General features: G+C 32.0%; 1 long non-coding RNA gene across 2 annotated transcripts; it reads left to right on the top strand.

The window, feature by feature from the left end:
* Positions 1 to 981: 981 nt before the first annotated feature.
* LOC148603500 (uncharacterized) lies at positions 982 to 22,012 on the top strand. 2 transcript variants are annotated; one of them, XR_015916616.1, is made up of 5 exons: positions 982 to 1,095; positions 10,558 to 10,680; positions 11,147 to 11,276; positions 12,050 to 20,397; positions 21,840 to 22,012. It is a non-coding gene; the product is annotated as an uncharacterized LOC148603500 (long non-coding RNA). The 2 variants fall into 2 exon arrangements; XR_015916615.1 differs by having other exon boundaries at positions 11,147 to 20,397.
* The last annotated feature ends 520 nt before the right edge of the window (positions 22,013 to 22,532 follow it).

The following is a 22,532-nucleotide window of genomic DNA, read 5'->3' as shown; positions in this document are numbered from 1 at the left end:
GATAAAAAATTCTAGTATTTTGAAAACAACTCCTTGAATACAATTGGGAGATGATATGGAATTGTTTTTTTAAAAAAAATATAAGGAAATCTCTACTAAAAACTAAATGCTTATATCTAGGTGTACCATATTTTTATTTGGAGTAAAAACATTGTATAATGATTTTGAGTCGGGATTTTAACTGAGTACGGGGAATAGAAATACAGAGCGTTACATGTAGTGCTATTGTAGTCTGATAGTAATATTGAATTAAGTATTACCAGAAGGTCTTTCAATCCACATCGAATAAATAACATTACGGAGGTAACAAGTGTCGTAGTAGGATTGGGGACCCTCTTTGACAACTGCGAGAACAAAAGTTAAAAATTTTGAAAGAGATCCAGCTATGTAGCGTTGTTTGTATGGGTTCTTGTGGAGTTTAGGAATCAACGGTAGATCATAATGGTCGTTTGTGATAGAAATACCAAACGAGAATAGCATAGATTAAGGTAGAATAGAATAAACATACAAAACATAAAAACATTTCACCCAATACAAAACCACTTCAATTACAAACACAATAAAACTAAAATCGCACAAAAGAATTAAAACTTCTTTCAAGACATTAAACAGAGAACAATAATAAAAAAACCATGGCATATTTCCAGCATTACTAATAAGTGAGTTAAACGTAGATATTTAAGTTTTTTCATATGAAAAACAAAATATTTTCAGCGCAGTTCCCTCCCATGCATATTTGTAAGGGTTTTCTATCTACACATTTGCTTATCATTGATTTTCGTTCGTAAATTTATTTTAGTCAAAGGCGACAGTTGTTTTCAGTATAACAAAGCGATGAGTTGTGTTTCTGTTTTTTGAAATATTATACCTGGACAAATATATTTTGTTAAGTGCATTTCACTTAAAATGAAATAAATATTTCCTTTTTTTTTCTCATTTCACTAACATGCAAATTAATATAAGTTTTTTGTCTAAAGACATGTGAATGATGTTTTTCACGTAGGTGTTTTTTTCTTGCAAACTAAATGTTGATTCAAAATTATGAACTTAAGATTTGAACGCTGGTTAGTATGAAGGCTGTTAACAATTGACAAGGTAACATGTTTAATGTTATTATATTATATTATATTAACCCTTCAAATGTGTTTTTTTTTTTTGCTTTTGGAAAGGATCGAGAAGTAAGCAAATTTGTGTCTATTAATTTAATTTCATTATTTACGTTGCTTACAAAGAGAATGTCATATAAAATATCAGCTATTTCAGAATAGGATTTCAGGTTTTGGAATCTTACTTCAAAAACTTTGATTTTAGTTACAACGGATGTTACGAATATTTACGAATACTTAAAAAAAATATGTTCGCAAAGCAAGAACCACTTCTAATGTATAAAATATACTTCTAACGAATTTTTCAAGTGGGTATTATTTTGCTCTTTGCAAAACAACAAAGGCGAATTTTGCTTATTCGTGGTCAATTGATAACAATGTCCCAAAAAGCATATGGTGATTGTACACAGACAAACTATGATGTGTACTTATTTCTTTGAGATTTGTTGCCATGAGCTAGTCAAGAACTCTACCCTGTTTTCTATGGAATTCATGCTGGTTATTTACTCTGTGCTGTTCCCTTTTTTGGTATTTCCGGCATTGTTTTTTTCCGCAGATTTCCAATCGATTGTCTGATTGATGTCGCTATTTGTAGGTGTTTAACTCAGCAGCGATATCATGTTTGTCAGAAGGGTAATAATAAAGCAGAAAATTTGGCGAATTTCTGATAATTTGTAATGTTTTAGTTTACAATGAATTGTTTTTTTTTCAACTATCTTCGCCTTGAAATCACAAATCAAAATTTTACTCATATGAAAATGTTTTTTTTTAGCAATTTATAGATGTAATTTCTATTTGTACCTCACATATGGACACTGGTTTATTCATAAAGTGGTAAGGAGATCAGTAATGCACAGCACTGTTAGATATTTTCGTAGAATGACAATTATTGTTTAGCACTCGAGTGGAGTACATAATTAGCAAATCCAAATCAAGATGAGCAAATACTGTTATCCGTAATCTTTTACAACATGTTTTTTTTGTCGAACGTTATATTGATTGTTTTACCTCTTACATAATCCTATTTTTTTGGGGGGATTTTATACATCACATCTATCCCAAAGAACTGAAGATAAAGGATACAACAAGCTTGGTTGATTCAGCCTCATATCTTTACCTACATTTAGATAAGATAAGATTGGAGAGGATAACTATTGATCAAACTATACGACAAAGGTGATGGATTCAGTATCCATGTTAAATTGAAACGAGGTTGAATTTATCATTATATTACAATTAATCTCAGCTTGTTTTCAGTTTATTTCTAAATGAATTGTTTTGATCGCTAATAAAACTTTTTTCAAATACTTGCCATTTAATTTATGTCGTTCAGTACTAGAATTTTGATAAACTTATTTCTCATTCTTGCCTCCAAGATCGAAATATTTTAATTTTTATTTTTCTACACGCAGTTTGTACTGTAAATATGTTCATCCACTATCTTGTTTCTATGGTTATTTTCGACCCGTGCAGGTCCGGGTGTTAAACGAATAGGCCTGCAGCAGCGCTAAGCTTGTCGTAAAAGGCGACTAAATAGTGCTCAGAACCCTAGCCGGGGGCTAGGGGGCTCTGCTCACAGAGCAACTGGGATGTGTGCCCCAGGTGGTGGAATGGGGTACCCCTGGCGTGTTACATGCTGGGGTTGTCAGGCTATAATACGGAAAACCTGACCGCAAACCATAGTGGTGCACCGTGTTGGGAAAGATGCCACGTTCCTCGCACGTTAAAGAACCCTACTGTGGTATTCTCCCGGAGTAGGAACCATAGGGCTCCGCCACAGGAGGCTAAATTGCCCGACCCTACCCACTTCTCCCTATTTTCAGTGGCTATCAAAGTTTGTCGACCCCATTGTCCTAGTGTCGCATCTCTTTTTCATTTCATCATCGTTTCATGTTCATTTTGTCATCAATTTCATGTTAATCGTCTGAATATAGCTGAAATATTGCTGCTCGGACGTTAAACCCCAACAAACATCTATGGTTATTTTGAGATTTTACCTCAAAATTGAAGAACAAATCATTTCCCGCAAAATATCTGGATCCCTGCCAATTCAATATTTTTGGTGGCATTTCTGATATTGGGTACCAGTTGTGACGTTTCATTTGGAACTTTCTTTCACTCGAAGTAGGGTAGAAGTATAGCGGGAAATCATGGTATTTTAGCTTTTCAACAACAAATGGAAATATTTCGATATCGAAAGGAAGAACTAGAAATAGTATTATTATAATTGTAGTACAGAACAAGATGAATCGAATAGAAAGTTTATTTGAAAGGAATTAATCAGTAATAGACAAATTGTTAAAACTACAACTGAAAAAAGGCTGAAGTGTATACAGTAGTTTTAACTTCATGAACGCGTGCCATCTGCACCATGAGAAGTACATGTAATTTGTTCACCGTGTCATAGTTCTCTTTTCCTCTCCCGTATACCCCGGACTTGACATTTTATGTGCAACTCGGAGTTTGTTTCTAGGAAAACCTTGGATGTTTGTTTTACCGGTGGACCAAATTCATGCTCCTAGTTTCCATACCAGATGTAAAATGTAACAGAGCATGACCACTATACCCAATACGAATAAGCGAAGCTGTTTCCGGCGAACAGAACTGATTTGCATATTGAGGTGGGGTTAAACAGAATGATTTTTGAATGAAGTAGCTCACATACCATCTGTGCAGGAATTCGGTATGATTGGTGCATATCTAGACTATAATAGATTTTCCGAAGATCACTTCAGTTAAGAGCTTGTCAAAACTTGTTAGATTTTTTGTACCTCTCACAATTTTGCTTCTGACAAAGGGTTATGTTTCGAGTGGATTAAAGTAATCACCACAATCAGTGTTATGATAAATTCGTGCATGGTTATGCTGTAACCATCTACAACATGAAAACTGATTTTTTTTCGTTTTATGATAGTAATCCTTTTCTCTTTCCTTTATCCTGGAAGTGACATTTTAAAAGAACCTAAGCGTGCGTTTCTAGACAATTAGAGAATTCCAACTCTTTCTGTTTACTTGGTCAATGCTCCTGGGTTTTATTGGCTTTTCATTTCCTTCTGTATCTTTATAATTGTTATTTTTGTTAATTTCATGTTCTTTATTGTGTGTATCTGTTTTCCCTGTCTAGCCTTTATCCCAGGAATATATTCTTTTTATTTTCGATCGAACCTTTGTTCCCTTGATTACTCTGTCAACCCTATTAACTCACAATTTAGCGAGAGACTCTTTAACAAGCTTTTATTCTGCTTACTAATTGTAGAAAGAAAGAACATCAAAACAGTCATAATTCACGTTATCATATGAAAACAAATGAAATTGAACCATTGTATTCAAACTTTAAAAAATGTTATAACTAAATTTTAATGACTTTGCATTTAAATATGCATTCATAGCAAAAATATTCATTGCTATCTATATTCAAGAATTGTAAATATCGAAATAGGTATTCTGATTAAAAGAAAAACAACACATTTTAATATTAAATACTAACTGTTTTGATTTTATGATAGTCATAATCAATTTTTTTCAATTCAGAAAAAAAATAACACTGCCTGTTCCTGCTACAATAATTCAATTCAACTCAAACTAGATGACTATTCTAATAGACAGTAAAACGTGAAAAAATTCTCTTTCATAAAGTGTAATTATAACTTGGATAAGTAGTAGAAAGTTGTAAGTGTCACCGTCTCTAAAATTTGATACTTAAGCGCAATGTCATGATTTTGTTGAGAATGTATATTTTCATTACTGATAAAATTGTATAATCTTGCAAGAGTAATCAAGGGAACCAAGGTTATAGCGGTAATCAAAAGAATGTAATCCAGGGACAAAGACCAGACATGGAAAACAGACATACACAACAAAGAACATAAAGTAACTAAAATCATACATACAAAGTAACAAAAGTAAATGAGCAACTCGGACTCCACTAAAAACTGGGAGCATGGACCAGGTGCACCGGTAGGGTAAGCGTCCTCTGTTTTTTCTAGAAACACCCGCCGAGCAAATTGAGCTAATTTTTTTTTTACAAAATACAATAATGGAAGAGAGAGAGAGAGAGAGAGAGAGAGAGAGAGAGAGAGAGAGAGAGAGAGAGAGTCTTTTTTCAATTTTACCCCTTTACCGTAACAAATTACTTTTGTCTTGCCTAACGAAGGATGGAACCACAATTGTGACAACCATTTGACAGAATCGATTGAAATTAAATCAATCGATTAACACTTAAGTGTAAAGAATTGTTGTACGATGACGATACTTCCCAAACATAGTTTTGTGAAAAGAACTATAATTTAAAAACATTGTATCAAATTGATATATATTTGTGTGCAAAGAAAGATAATAGAATAGAAAACTATGCATGCTGTTGGAGTATTATTTCACTACAAATAAGTTGTATATAACTTAGAGCGAGTATTTCGTTTGTTTTTGAAATTGTAAAAAGAAATAACATGTTGTTTGTTTTCATTAGATTTTTCAATTCTATTATTATCCTTCTATTTTCTCTTCAGAACTATCTAGGAAACATGATAACCCCCTTTTTGAGCTGTACCTGAATCAAGAGTATTTTTTATTTTCTGGTATACTCAGCAAAAATACTGAAGACCACTTTAAATTCTGGGTTTATTTAATTTCATATCAGAAAGTATTACAAAATAAAAATTACACAAACAAATACAAAAACAAACACTTAATACAGTACACATAACAATATCGCATATCGTATAGCTCTGGATACCATTTCTCCTTAAAATATATTAAAATCAATACCATACGTATCTCAAGTCACTAGAAAGCTATGCTGCATACCTAAGTGTACAAATCGTGACATGCTGACGAATGATAATCTTGTTCTTTTAAACTTGTCCATATAAAGTTCTACATGAGAACATGAGCTATCCTTAAAATAGAAAACCGACGCATTTTCTCGCTGTGTGCGTCTAATACATTCAGATGTAGAACTGTGTGATCACTGTACTAAACGTCGTAGTTTACTTTTTTTTAAATTGAACCAACAAATCTCGAATTGTACGGTTGGCATCAGTTTTGTACGGTTAAAAGCTAGGTTTGAAGCTCCATCGATTTACGTTGCTATAGTTAAGCATCAAGATTGTCTTTTGGTATCAAAGCGAACTCAATAGCAACTGAATAGTAACAGACAATGTCAATATTCTATTGACTTTGAGTGACAAAAAATAAACTAAAAATATGTTTCAGAAGAATAAAACGGCGACATCTTTGTATTTGTTTTTCTCTCGAAATCAACAGAAATTAATCGATCGCGAATATAAATGTGTCAGTTCCGTTCTAATGTGAAAAACTGAATACTCAATATCTCTGTTGTTGTATATATGCGAAATATTTCTACCAGTCTCATTCTAGATTGAACTACGTTTTGTTAGATATTTCATTTTTTTCACGAAATCTAACTTAATATATATAATCAAGGTTTGAAAGCTTCAACCGAAAATATTTAGTAATGCACCTTTCTAGGATATTCGGAAACCGTTTGCACAACGTATATTAAACGTTTTTTGCAAGATTACCAATGTGACTTAAGTTCTTAGAAGTTCTTTTTTCAACGAATTTTTCCATCATCAAACCCAAACAAAGAACATATACTGAAAAACGTAACAAATGCACCATTGTATAACCTGTATAAAAATAGTAAATACTTACTAAGATCACCAAAAAGGTCTCCAATATGTGTAAACCCCTCTTTAAAGGGCTCTGTGTGGGTCCGGGTGTCGAAATAGGCCAACAGCAGCGATAAGCTTGTAAAAGGCGACTAAATAGTGCTTAGAACCTTGGTGCAGGGGCTAGGGTGCTCTGCCCACATAGTAACTGGGTTGTGTGTCGCAGGTAGTGGAACGGGTTAATCCTGGCATATTTCATGCTGGGGTCGTCAGGCCATAAAACGGAAAACCTGACCGTAAACCATAGTGGTGCAACGTGTTTGGAAATATGCCAAGTTGCTCACACGTTAAAGTACAATTCTGCGGAGTAGGAACCATAGGGCGCCGCCACAGAGGGCTAAATTGCCCGATCCTATCCACTTCTCCCAATATGCAGTGGCAATCAGAATTTGACGATCCCATTATCCAAATTATGTGTCCATCCCATTTGCATTTAATCATTATTTCATGTTCATTTGATCATCCATTTCATGTTAATTGCTTGAAATATAGCTGAAATATTGCTGCTCGGGCGTTAAACCCCAACAATCAATCAATAAATCAACCATTTTAATCTCAAAGGCCCTGACAACAAAAGGTAATAATAGCCACGGTATCAGAACAATAACAGGTCTTCAAGTAAATTCAAATAACGAAATTTAGACACACAAATGATCAACCTTGTCAAACACTATTGACATAAGGGCAAAATAATTAATTAAAAGAACCACAAACATGCGCCTTTAATAAATTATATATCGAACATGAATTTGATCTTAAACTTGATCTAAACAATCTGATGCGATATAGGCAAGCACAAGGCTAAAACAAAAACTTGAAGATTAAAAAAAGAAATAAAAAGTATATGTAGATGAACAAACTAACGCGACAGCACGTTAATTTTTTAGCAGAAAATGAGTACAATCGAAAATATTAACATTCAATATAGCCGGACTTGCGTGAGAATATTCATCTACCTCAAATTATGTACTAGTAATTATATTGACAAGAACAAGTATCTAATGAAACTTATAATTATCATAAATTAATTTTAATTTAGATCTTTTGCTATAACAATCGGTCAAGTTTTGTTTTCAACTTATTTGAAGAAAATAATTTCTGGGTAAGAGTTTCTTGTTTAATACAGACCTATATTTTTACACAATGATAAAAAAGATACAAATTGATTTCCGAAATTACTTAAGCAACTCAGCAGGAATTTATGGAAAGCAGAGGACGCTTACCCTACTGGTGCACCTGGTCCATGCTCACAGTTTTTAGTGAAGTGCTCCATTACTTTTGTTACTTTGAATATATCATCTTGGCAATTTTATGTTTTGTTGTTGTGTGTGTCTGTTTTTTCATGTCTGCTCTTTGTCCCTGGATTATATTCGTTTGGTTTCCGCTGGAATCTTGGTTCCATTGATTACTCTTATTGTCGATTTTGATGATAATGAATGTACTCAAACTTTCGGAATTTAAAATCTGTTTAATAGATTACAACAAACAATATTAAAGTTTATAAGTGTAAGGCCTATAATACATAATACTTTTGTCATTATCCATGTTTCTATTTTTCTTAAAGATGGTGAAAATAATTTGAAATTTTACTTTAACTTTAATTAAAAACATATGTCATCCAAATAGATTTCATGAAACTTATACCCTAAGGTTTGCGATTTTTTAAAGGATTTATTAAAATTATTGCCTTACTTTTTGTCATGCACTATTTAAATTTAATTAAAAGTTATAAGGTATGCTGTAAAATAATATCTACGATACATTTGATAATTCATTGTAGCAAATATGCAATGTTATTTAGGGTATTAAAAATAGTACATACAATGACTTCACAGTACCTGATATTTCAAATTCCTTTCTATAATTTATGAAACAGATTTGAAATAATAACAATGCAAGTCGCCAGTTGTGTGATATTTATTGCTGTAGTTCTTACCGACGTTGAATCAACTTAAGATGCTGACGATATTATAATCAAAGTTCAACCAGGAGTGACAAGTCGAACCAATTGTAGCAAAGTATCCAAGGTTTAAGATGGGGAGACTGGTTAAATATTAACATTTCGTGTTTAAGAACGGGGTAATGACGTTCTATATTTTGCAGATGCTCTAAAACATGTATGACAAAAAATTGTTCTGTTACCAGTTACTTACATCGGATATGTCATTTGCATTCTTTTTACCCTTAAATGTAGAAGCAACGCGTTTGTTATATTCAGTTTCGCATATTCCCGCTAGTCGAGACATAATTGATATAACAACATAGCTGTGCCTTGTCAAGTAGTACTTGAGTATAAATATTTCCGTCCTTCACAGACGAAGCCTACATTCATATTACATTCCATGTTTTTGGGATAATTTGTAATGTTGTTATTTCAATATCGCTTTTTTAAATTTTAATCAAGTTACTGACGAAATGAATAATTTAAATGATATCATTACAGTTTTTGTATCAAATACGGAAGTCTGATTTTAATCCTCTACAAAAGAAAGGTTTTTTTTTTTTTTTTAAATTCTTCAATAACCATTTGTACATGTAGTTAGATATCTGCTGAGTGCTTATACGTGGTAAATGAGTTATTTTTTTTCTAACTGTCTGTTTTACATGAAACAAAAAATCATATTCACCCTTAAGGACAAGAACTGAGTTTTTAATAATTTGCTGGTAACTTTATAATAAGAGTAATTAGTTAATTGATACTTAACTAATGCATTTCAGTTTGACTTGATTGAAAAAAAAAAAACCACTATGAATTAGTATTAGACAAATCCAAAGGAAAGACAACAAATATTTTCCAAAGAAGAAAAGAAACAGTGCAGTAATTAAATTAGGCTGGTTTAACCTATAGGAGGTCGAAGTTAAAGGTTAGAGAATTAAGTACGAACAAATCTGCAGGATCTGAGATAGAGATAATCATAAATAATGGCCGTATGCGCATGTTTTATACAACAAACTTAAACTGATTAACAGTTTAGTTTGTTTTCTTACTCGGTACCATTCGGCGATTTCGGCTTCTTTAAATTCCAAGGAGTTAGATGTAACTTCATGTAAGATTATAACTAGATTATCAGATAAAAAATCTAAAATTAGACCTTAATAATGTATTGATAACCTTTAAAGGGTTATTTCCCTTTACTGGTTTGTTAGCTTACATATGAGGGTTAAGCCTTTTCTGTCATTCCATCGTTTTGTAATCAATGCTAATATTAATCAATGGAGTTCAAAGTTGAAAACATTGTCATATATTGAAGGCTTTCTTGAACCAAATACAGGCTAAGAGATAAAGCGTATGTTTACTATCATAGGTTTGTTTGTTTGTTTTTTTATAATTTGGTTATAGGCCTTGCTTGGTATACATAACATCATATGCCATGCATTCCACCCTCTCCCACCATTCATCATGTTATTCAAATCGCATTGGATTTTATTATCATTTTACGGTTTTAAATATAAATGTTTTGAATTTGTGATCATTTCATTAACTATATTCTTTGTGTTCCAAAGTCTTTTTCCCCATTCGTTTCAATTTACAATTTACTAACCCTAACTCGAATCCTTATTCACCATCCCATATCTCATCCCAGTGTACCAGAGCTTTAGAAATTAGATATGTTTAAATATGCTTACTGTTTATTTGAAAGTATATGTACATGAATATATCGATAAGTTCAAATCTATTTTCATGTTAGAAATTGTGATAAAAAAAACAAAACATAAAACAACTAACATTATGTTAATATAATTTGTTTCTTCTTTTGCAGATTGCGCTTGTTATAGTAGAATACAAATGGCATATAGAACGCGCGTCAACTAAAGACAAAACACCACGTGGGTCACCTAAAACACGACAAGCTGATATTGATCTTCAGCGAAGTTGGTATTTGGTTTGTATTTTTCCGATATAAAAGTACATTCAGTACAGGTTTACTTGTAAACATGTAGTTAACTTTCTTAATTAAATTAAACCAAGAGAGGGAGAGAATCTCTTCTCGATTTTTATTTAATCTGAATTTTAACTATTAAAACACTTAACTCTAAACAGAAGATCGATTGATATTTAGTTTGCTATTTCCGAATACATTATTATTATGCATACATATAATAATTCTATGTTTTATCCTTTGGAATGGAAGACTTAATTTCGTGTTGTTATAACAAAACAAGGTACATTCATACTTTTCTAAGCAGTATTATACGTATTTCATGTATGAGCCATATTCTCTTCCAAGTAAATCCGGATTTTAAATTCTAGACATGTCTACTAAACTCAGTTATTTCTTTTATCTGATATAAGAGAACTTAATTTTTTCAGTAAAAAAAGCTTTTACTTTTTTCACAACATTGATTTAGGACTGATAACCATGCGGGATTTTCGATGAATATTGATGCGGCATAGGGACGTGAATACTCTGAGAAGAGGATAGTAGTGGGCGTCGGTGATGGACAAATTCAACTAGACCATATGGATATAACAAACGTGGTAAGAAATGTGTAATTTGAATATGTAATAGTGATAAGAAATAAGTTTTCGGAACAAAATTCATCATACCGATAATATTAGACACTTTTGTAGACAGACCAATTATCAGATTTCACGACAAAATGTTTAATACACACTAGCTCTATTTTTTAACAAGTGGATGGCATTACTGAGTTAGTTCATAATTTAATGTAAAACATGGTGATATTAAAACATTGTATAGTAAGTTGGATAAAAGATAATAGCCCTTCTCTTGCACTTACCCTTAGTCAACTTCAATATATTTCCATGTACATTAATATCTATCTATTACGCGTAAAACAGTATTCATAGGTATACCCGTGTACCCTTTCACCATTTTGCAGCACTAACATTACAATAATACTTATTATAATTACATGTATTAAAATTGTTAATAAAGCGCCTGATATGATATGATTAGAAATATTGAATAATTTAATAAAGCAGTCTATTTATCCAAATAGACTTGATATGGTACAAATTCACTTTAGTTGGACTCATTTGAAAGTATTGTGAATCTGTCAAATACTGGATATTTTGCGTTTCCTCTTTTGAGATACTCCACAATGACTTTGATCTGAAAAATTAAATAAATGGTATAGTTTTTGAACAGAATAAGTTGTAGTCTAGGAAAAGTTTTTGGTGATAAATTGATTTATAAATAGGAGGAGGCATACACAATTGAATTAGTAGTTTTTCTGACTATTTTTGTCATCTTATAAACATTTTGCTTTTTACATATTTTTTTCAAGGATAAGGATAACTCAAAACGCTACATGGGATTTAACTTCACCAATGAACAAGTAAAGATACCGGCGTTAGGGTAAAATACGGTGCTACATGTACCTGTCAAAACTGATCTGTGAATAATCCAACCCCCTGTCTATAGTAGACATTTTAACAGTCTCTTAAAATCAATTGTATATCAAACTTCGGTACACAACGCACCTGTCTAAAACGAAACAATTTAAAATTGAGGATTCAGTTTTAACAGGTTTCATTATACATCAAGTATACACTGATATAACATTATGATCTTTTTTTTTTCAGAAGATATTAACAATAAGTATTTTAGAAAAAAAGGTTATGAAGTAATGACAAATGATTGGTTCCACTTTCAAGCAGTATTGATTTTCTTTTATGTATAAAATAAAGGTTAAGATAATATGTAAATGAAAACCGGCTTTTTTAACGAACGTGAAGCACTCGAAAGAGCGGAATTCGTCGCTTCTGCCGGGTGATTCCTCCTCGTAGGATTAATCTAGGGCTGTAACTTAGTACACGATGTATGGTACAACCCTAGATTAATCCTACGAGGAGGAATCACCCGGCCAGCGAAAGCTATATTTTATATAGCCTAGCTGGCCGAGTGTTCTAGGGCGCTGGACTTAGTGCAGGCGGTGTTGCCATAGATGTCACAGCGGTACGAGTTCGAGTCCCGCGGAGTGCACGACAAAAATTTGCTACGCAAATTTGACAGTTCTAACATCGTTGGGAATTTTTCAGACCCTTCTATAAGTTTGCGTTATCTTCCCGGTATCAATTTGATCCGATGGAGCAGTGTAGAGAATAGACTCGTCACATTCTGAGACGTTGTATATATATATATAATTAGTAATCGTACCGCTGTGACATCTATGGCAACACCGCCCGCACCAAGTCCAGCGCCCTAGACCACTCGGCCAGCTAGGCTATATAAAAATATAGCTTTCGCTGGCCGGATCATTCCTCCTCGTAGGATTAAGCTGGGGCTGTAACGTAGTACACGATGTATGGTAGTACAGGACAGTTCATTTTAGATGTTATTATGTTCGGTCAGCGTTTAATTTTACATATGCAAAAGACACGGGTAGATTAATTCAATAGAATCTCAAATCCAAATATCGATTAAAAAGAAATAGATCTGAGTATTTCCACTATTATACTTGTGGTAAATCAGATGTAGAATATGAATAATTTAGAATAAATGACAAGTCGAATTTGAAAACAAAAGAAATATTGTTATCCCTTTTTTTGTTGAAATGATATAAAGGAGATGAACGAATTGATTTTACTTACAAATCTCTACACATGTAAAAACCTGTTTTCAATCTCACATGTGCATTTTTGTTACAGTCATCTATCCAAGTATCGTTTTGTTTGTAATGTTCACCCTGGTAAAACAGTCATCTGAAGAATAAAACGAATAATCAGTTATGAAGAAATACACAAAAAATTTCAAACAAAACTCAATTGAATAGAAAATGGCAAAAACTCACTGTATTGTTTTTACCATGTACTCTTTATTCAAAGCGTTACAGTATTTGAATTCGAAAAATAATAACACATATTGAACCAACTAGTACAGCAAATCGAAATCTATGCTTAATTTTATTTCGAAGACGTGCACCGTGCACGACGACAGTATATCCATACTAACACAATATTAGTTATATTCACCTCAGGTAGAAATACACATACAAGAAATATAGGTGTCATTCGTTACGTGTGTATAAAGAATGCTCCGATAAGCGTCCAACTTTCGATACTCATTCTACACGCTGCATTAAGTCTTTTCAGAAGTCCAAAGAAATGTTAAAACAAAGGAAAAATTGAACGATTAAAATGTAACATGTATATGATAGTTAAACAAATATGTTTTGATTTCTGACTATGAAATAAAAAAAAAGACTTGACTGTAATGGAATGTATAGGAGAAAAAAAAACGGTTTGTTACAGTTTGGAGCTTGTTAACTAACCAGTTCCTCCTGTTGATTCTGTAGTGTTGAATTACCAATAACATGTCCACAACATTGTCCTTTTAATATTACTGTTTTACAAATAGATGGCAGATGTTCAAATTTAGGACACCTACAATTTAAAACTCAAATTATTTCAATTTTGAATGATCATGTATGAAAATCAATAGGTTATACAAAAAAAAAATTCCACAAATTATGTAGATTTCAGTCGTATTTTAAATTTTGAGCAAACTAATCGGTCAAAATGTAAGTGGAGTAAGTGTGTACGGCAACAAACCTTATTAATGGCTATTTTACTTTTCATGACATTGAGTACATCGCTAGATATTAAACATTTATAATTTAAAACCAAACATGAAGATCTCAAGTTTCAATTGAAAACTTCTCATTTGCTAGTAGAAGCTACCAACATCTCCAGCCTACGGAGTAGACACTTTACAATTCGTGATTTCTGAGATTACCCAGAATTAACGTACCCTTATGGGAATTAATTTACCGATCTTGTGACTTCTGAGTTTTGTTGCTAGGCATATGAAACGGAAGAAATATTTTGTCAACGTAAAAAATGAAATAAAATAACATCAAATCTTTAAAACGGTCAAAATCGATTTTGACACCTCTTAGAAGTTTTGGCGTCTGTGCCAGATTTTATTGCAGACGGTAGAAAGAAGTTTAAGAAATTGTTGCCCAAAAACGTATTTTTTATCCTCATTCACGAATAAAAATCATGTATTGATCCGTTACCGTCTTACATGCAATTTGTACACTGGTTTTCTTAAAAAGGCGAAGATGCTGTCAAATTAGCTTCACTTCTAAGAGAAGAGGGGATTTCAAAAATGTTTTCGCAATATCAAAACAGTAAAATATTCTCAGCATTTAAACTTACTATGAAAAACTGTTCAGTGTAATTAAAATTATGTTGCCCCTTGTTTTCAAAACAATTACATTTAAACACGAGTAAAATTTATCACTCTTTAATAGTATCTGGGTTGTATGAATACGTTTTTTTGCTACTATGACACTCTATCATATTTATAATATTGAGTATAACATTGACCGAATCGCACAGAAAATTAAGCAGAAATGTAGCTAAAAATCACCCAATATGTGATTTATGGTTGGCAAGCCTACATCTTTCTGATATTTTGTATGAAATGTTAAAGTAAACATGAATTAACATGAGGGGTTTTTTTTATATAACCCCTGTTTATAAGAGATATAGATTATAAATTGACTAAGTTCCTAAAGCCTAAATATCATAACAACTGTTAATACAATACATAAAACGGAAGAGCGCCAGTAGGGAATTCAGCCGACCCATATGGTATTAAGTTGTTCAATACGGCTTTTACTCGTCTACTATGTGATATTGGCCTGGTTAAAATCCATATTGGCTTAGTCGAATATGACGTATTGGACAATTTAGTCAATAAAGATATAATTGTGTAAGGTTTTCCGTATTGGCTGAGTTATTGGGCCTCGGCTAGCCAATATGGAAAACCTTACTTAATGATACTAAAATTTGTACTATAGAATTCGAAATGATGGATATAACTATGTAAATGACACTGCAATGCTATTAAAACTATTTAATATATTTAACTCAAAATTCAAATTTTGAGCATGTCGGTTGGGCGCAAAAAAAAAAAAAAAAGAAATAAAAAATTGATGACCAATCGTGATGAATTTCACATCTTCTAGTGGAAAGTATCAACATCTCCAGCCTAATGAGTAGACACTTCACATATGATCCATTACTGAATAGATCAGCAAGTAAAGGAGCACAATATGTTCCCATTGGAATGCCGACCGTTTGTTGAAAAGCACGTCCACCAAACTGGACAAATATGCTGTCGATTAAAAATTTCAGAATTTTGTAAACATCTTCCTCTGTATATTTGGAAGATGATTTGGAATTATGTCTTACAAAGTATGAGGAATCCCTACCAAGAACTACATATTTGTATCTAGGTGTACCATCTTTTTAAAAAAAAAAAACGATTTTAACTGAGTATGGGGAATAAAAGTATACAGTGTAGAAAAATCATAGGTTTTAATGCTATTATATTCAGATAAAAGTCTTGAACTGATTGTCTCCAAAAGATCTTTCGAATTTTTCAGGATCCACATTAAATAAATACCAGTTCTGGAGTAACAAGTGTTGCGGTAAGACTTCTGACCCCACTTTGACAGTTGTGAGTATAGAAGTTAAAGGTTTTGAAAGAGGTTTGATGGTACATTTTGCAGAACAATCTATGAAACGTTGTTTGTATGGATTATTGTGGAGTTTAGGAATCCAGTAGATAGACGGTAAATCACAATCATCGTCCTTGGTAGAGAGACCAAAAGAGGATAGCACAGATTTGTGGTTTTCCACACTCTCTTCTTTGGAGAGTGTGGTAGCAGTATAGGTCTTATCACTGCTATTATTTTCTACGTCTAGCTTTGTTAATAAACATTTGATGTAAAACGATGTTGTTTTGGGATTTGTCTGCTGGTACGACAACATATTTTTCATGTATAGTAGTAGACAATGTTTTTACTACATTGGGGTCTTTAAAAACTGATGTAGCTTTGGCACTCATTGACCTACTTAAAACTTTCATTCGTTTCAAAATTAAAGACCTCACGGCCTTTAACCACTCTGACAGGGAGTCAATCTCTTCTTGTTGTCGACGGCATCCATAGGAACTTTAAAGTTTTATTCTAATTTATGGAGCGTGGTCCACGGTACTTGGGACCTTTAGAAAGGATATTACGCAGAGATTCGTTTTCGATGATTGAACACAAAAGTTAGAAGGTAACAAATCTGACTTTATGAAAAAAATGTATGAACAGATTTATTTGGGCAAAATACACTCATTAAGACGTTTAGGTTTCCCACGCGCACGATATCTAAACCTCCACCAGACGCTTGCCAAACGCACGATAAACGAACGCTCTCAGTGAGTGTTCAAACGCATGATAGACAAACGATAAAAAATAATACTAACAAATAATGACAAGAGAAAAAATAGGAAATTCAATTAATGAAAATATATAATTATATAAATTAATGCAAAAATTATAAAAATAATAGTTGAATAAATCTACAAAAATAAACGAACATTTCTATCGTGCGTTTATACGAACGCTCCTATCGTGCGTTCATACATACGCTTCTATCGTGCGTTTAAACAAACGGTAAAACGATGTGTAAACGCACGATAAACGATGCATGAACACCAAAATGGAAAACGTGGACATTTCAAGGTGTGAATAAGTATAAAAAAGGCATGACGTTTTTGTTAAATGACCATTTTCCTTGATAAATCAATTTAATTCGCACATAAATTTAATTCATACTCACTTTGCGGGACATTTGTAGGTACAACTGTATCGCCTAAATGTATCAAACAAAATACCAAATATAATCAACAACAATATTTATAATATAATTAGCTGAAATATATGAAGTTCAAGTTATCAAATTACATGTAACACATTTCTCATAATTAATTAAACTTTTCTCTGGTTCTGATAAGCTTTAACGAACCTGAGAAAAAAATCAAAAGTATGAGAAATGAGAAAATATATATGGGGTGACAACCATACTTTAAAAACATAATAAGTGTAGATACAATGATAACACTATATATGCAGATATGCAGAGGAAAAATGAAACAAAATAGTTCAAATAATGCTACAGACTCAAAACTTGTTTACGTGTTAAGGAAAAAAAATCAAAACGCAATTCTATTTGTAGTATATTCTTCTGAAAGACAAATGATGAAAATTAGTGTAATACATATAAAAAAAAATAATAAAAAAATTAAATAAAAAAATTAAATAAATAAATAAATAAAATAAACAAACACCTGAGAACATTCATAAGGAAACGCAAAATTATATATACTATAAATGTAAAAGTTGAAATAAAATTCAAAGAATATTTACTTGAATAAAAGTGTAAGTCTCGGTTTGCATACATTACCATGCTGTATATATATGTTACGGCACCAAGCCTCTGTATTATGAACGGAACTCACAAACCTAAATGATTTAATGTCTGTATCAGCAAGAATTCCCAAACAGTTTTGAATTTGAACTAATCTTTTTTTTTTTCAGCAATTTATGTATGTTTTTTTACTTATATATTCCGTTTCAGTGGCTCTTTTCACAAAAAATCCTAAGAGTAAAATTAGTCGTCAGTGATGATGTCACAATACTTTGATTTACTATGACGTCATAACTTACGACTCATTGTACACTTACGATTTTTAGTGAAAAGGACCACAGCATTGTAGATTTGGAATTTAACTGCTGGCTATGTTACAAATAACACGTGTGTAATTGTCAATATATATATTAATACGAGAATATTAACCCTGGGGCATTTAACGAATAAGCAAAACACATGTTAACTTAGTGCAAAAAAAAAAGAAGAACATGACAATTAAGATACTATATCCGCGGTACCTTCACATGTTTTTATCATTAAATCGTCTTTACAGTTGTTATTAATACAACTGAAACTGTAGCTATTCTCACCATACAAACCATAAGGACTAATTTATAGCTATTTGTGTAGAAACTAAAGAATTGGCGACATTGAACCATATGGGGTTTGGCAGGTTCTTTTCTTCACAAAATGTTTAAATATGCAACTGCAAATTCATTAATACAACTTTCAGCATATAAAATTTGATATTGAATTTATATTATAAAAAATGTGGTAGAAGAATTATGTGGATTTAAAAAAAATAAAAAAAACATAAGAATTTTGCTCTTTGTCTATATTAAAATAACAAATTTGCATTTATTACAAAACTGATTCTTTAAGGGCCAAGTTCACCGTGTAGTGTTTTATTTCCCGCAACTGGCTAGGTATTATGTTATACCATCCGGAAAGTTGCGTGTCCGTCACACGACAATTTGGGCACGGATAAGAGAATATTTTCTTTACTTTGCACAGTTTGTAAGTACTTTTAAACACAGGTAAAGTTCAATTTTCAGCAAAATCCAAAATGTTGTTTTTTTGTTAAAGATCATTTCAAAAATATTGCCGTCGTGCTTTTTCATCATCACGTGGCAGGGTAGCACCTAATGTTCCATTAATGCCTTATTTTAATGCTTAGGTGATCCTGATGAAAGTCATTTGAATATTTTATAGCAATCATATTTTGAATATTGCTTAAAATCATGTAAGTACTTAATGACGTTACCCTATATCAAATTATGTGGTAAAATGCATGACGGAACAAATTCATATTGCGGTCAAATTTACATGATCAAAGCTATACTCATTGTCATCAATTTGTACCTTAATTACTTGATACATCTATACATTTCCGATATCTTCACATTACAACAGAAGCGATAATTTGGTTACTGATGCATTAAACATAGTCGGGGTGCTGACTAAGTCATAATCCGTGCAAAATGTGATACACATCGTTTTTTTTCTGGTGCTTCACTTGTAATCAATGACCTAGATATTGTGCTTTATACTCATTTCTTCTTCAAGTATTCAACTAGATATAGCATGCGTGGGGCAACATTCCAACAGAATTAAAGTCAAACCAAAATCACATCAGAATGTTTTATATGTTGCCAATAGACAAATCAAATTAATCTGTAAATGATTTCTATGTTGCCATTTGATACATCAAACTAACTTAACGCTTTATTTTGGTGTTTGAACGTTTACTGCCTGCAGTATCTAAAAAACATGATTTTTTTTATTTAATCTTATTTCTACTTATTTTTTAGTTTAAAGATTATCATCGATGCACTTGCCTTTTAATTTTGCATCCATTTATATACTATATGAATATTTTATATTGAGTTTTGCAGTTATTTTTTATTTGTATTTCATTAATTGTACGGCTACAGAAAGACCCTTTGTTGGAAGCTGAATAGAAACCGTAAACTACGTCGCCAAACAATAGATATATATACCATCTAAATTTTATTTTCTCTTATAAACATATAGAGAGTTTAGTACACAATAATTTATTTGTGTTACGATTACATTAATTCTTGCATTAGAATTTGAAAAAAAGTACATCGGGTAATTTTCGCGATATTCTTATTAGTCGTTTTTATTCGTTTGTAGCGGTCTGTCAAAAATACAATCACAAATTACAAAATATTTAGTCCTGGCTTCTGTACTCAGTACAAAATCGCTAATCTTTGCATTCCCTAAAAACACGTTACTGCATTTTGATTATCATATCTACGCCGTTCAATCTTAACATCATTTCTTGTTTAAGGTAAAAATGCAGTCATCCTTTTAAACTGGTGTATAGTGTTCATATGACTATCGAGCAGAATATAAACACGTGGAGAAAGATTGGGGTGAATATATTGAATACCATGTAAGCTCATAAGATAATTTACATACATAATGAGGCAAATAAATAACAGTTTCATCATACATTCAAAACACGCTGGATGTTAACAAACTAAATAAACATCAACCAAGACAGAAAAAAAATCAATTATTTTAGAAAAAAAGAGAAAATGTTGTACCCTGATCACCTGTAGGATGAGGTCAATAAACGTTTTGAAGTGTTAACAATGATAGGGTCAATACGTAATAGGCACGATTGAAGGATACTAAAGGAAGCATAAATTTCAATAACACATATATCAGATCGAGACCAATAATTCATCAGGCAATTCACGTTGACAGGACGATTAAGATACATAAAAAATCATTGGCCAACAAGGAGATCTGTAGATACATTAATATTGCATTCAAAGAATTTCAGATAAATCTAATGTTTGCCGTTAATGCTTAGCGTCTTAGTGTTTCATTTTTCTAATTTTGGTGCAAATTGCTTAACTGCGCCTTTATGAGTTTTGTATCGAGATTAGTATGTTTCTTTTAAGAAATTATCAATTTACCTTAATTCCATTGTATTTTTGAAACTATTCAACGTTGTTAGAATTAGTCTTCTCTATCTGATAAGATCATATGGTAAGATTGCGAGTGATTAAATTAGCATAAATCGACATTTATACTTAAATACATCACCTCGTATGGTATCACAAGTCATCTGGTCAATCTAGGTTTCCGTTAGCCTACGCAAAATGTTGTCTGGAGGTCAATAGTGCGTGCACGTGTGTTGAAAGAAAATGGCATTATTTGACAATGAGAAAAATATATCCTTTACTTTCCGATTTATTAATTATGTTCCGATTTGAAGTTTTATCTATACCCCCACTTTGAAAGGTTATTATGATTTTTTGTCCGTCCACAATTTTCATTTTGCATTCTCCAACTAATTAACATAGTTTATTTTGAAAAAAAAAAACATTTTATAGTTATGCATATTGTGGGAATCGAATTAAGACTTGGGCAACATCGACAGTTTATATTGAGACAATATTGTTTTTTGAAGGGATCGGAGATGCCTTTTGGTGAGCTTTTCGATTTTAAGCTTCGTGTGCCTTGCTTGAACATTTGTCACAGTTCCTGAATTCATTTTCACATCTCCTGTAGATCATTTTAATTTCCGTTTACTGGATTTGTTGTCAAAACAAAACTTTATCTGGCACTTGTTTTCAAAACACCTTGACCATTCTAATGAGAACAGAATAAATAGATTTTATGATTTGGCATACTCACAATTGCATAGCTGGTGTATATTGTAATAAAAGTTTTCCGTCCTTCCGTCTATATTCATATTTCCGTTTAGCAGGTTACCATCTCTTATTCGTTACTCACTCTTCATCACTGAATGGATTTTAATGAAAGGTTGTACGTTCACAGATTCTTTCTTACATAATCCCATTGTAAACCTCTTTTTTTCAGATTTGGATATGAATCAATTAGGAGGTTTCGCATAGATAAACATTTACTTTTGTCGTTTATGAATATAGAGGAGCGCATCTTGTTACCGTTTCTCCTCATACACATGTCACATATCGAAGAATAAAAATTAATGAAACTTTCGTATGTGTGCACCTCATATTTTAACTTTTTACCAGATTCTTGGGGCATAAAAGCAGCGAAACATTATCATTACCTGACCGGGGGTGTATTTTTTTTCATCTGTTACTACATTCGTACGACATTGAATTTAATGAGACTATTACAGATTATAATAACATATTATTGTGTACCCTATTTTTAAGATTTAGATATGAATCAGTTTGAAGGTCAAATATTGTACGTTATAAAATGGGGACGTGCGGGTATTAATTAAATCATTAATTTGAACTGATGTTAAGTAACGTCATAGGCGTATTTGTTGCTGATAAGAATCAGTCATACGCCTATTAAACAGAAATTTCCCATGTGGGTGAGATATGAATAGTTAATTGTCCAACGTTTATCAGTTCTGTCAACCAATAATGTACAGACTAACCTTTCAGATAACGCGATAGATAATTCACAGAGGAGCAATTAAAAGACATAAGATGCAAAAGACTTTGTTTAAACATGAAAACATGTAACAGAAATGATTAATCAGGATTTATATCACCAATAGTGTGTTTGTTCCTA

Source organism: Perna viridis, chromosome 11, assembly GCF_037379345.1.
Source record: "Perna viridis isolate PV_CMFRI_1.1 ecotype Kerala chromosome 11, ASM3737934v1, whole genome shotgun sequence".
Taxonomy (NCBI): Eukaryota; Metazoa; Mollusca; class Bivalvia; order Mytilida; family Mytilidae; genus Perna; species Perna viridis.
The sequence above is the reverse complement of the archived record's forward strand: the minus strand, read 5'-3'. Positions and strand labels throughout refer to the sequence as shown.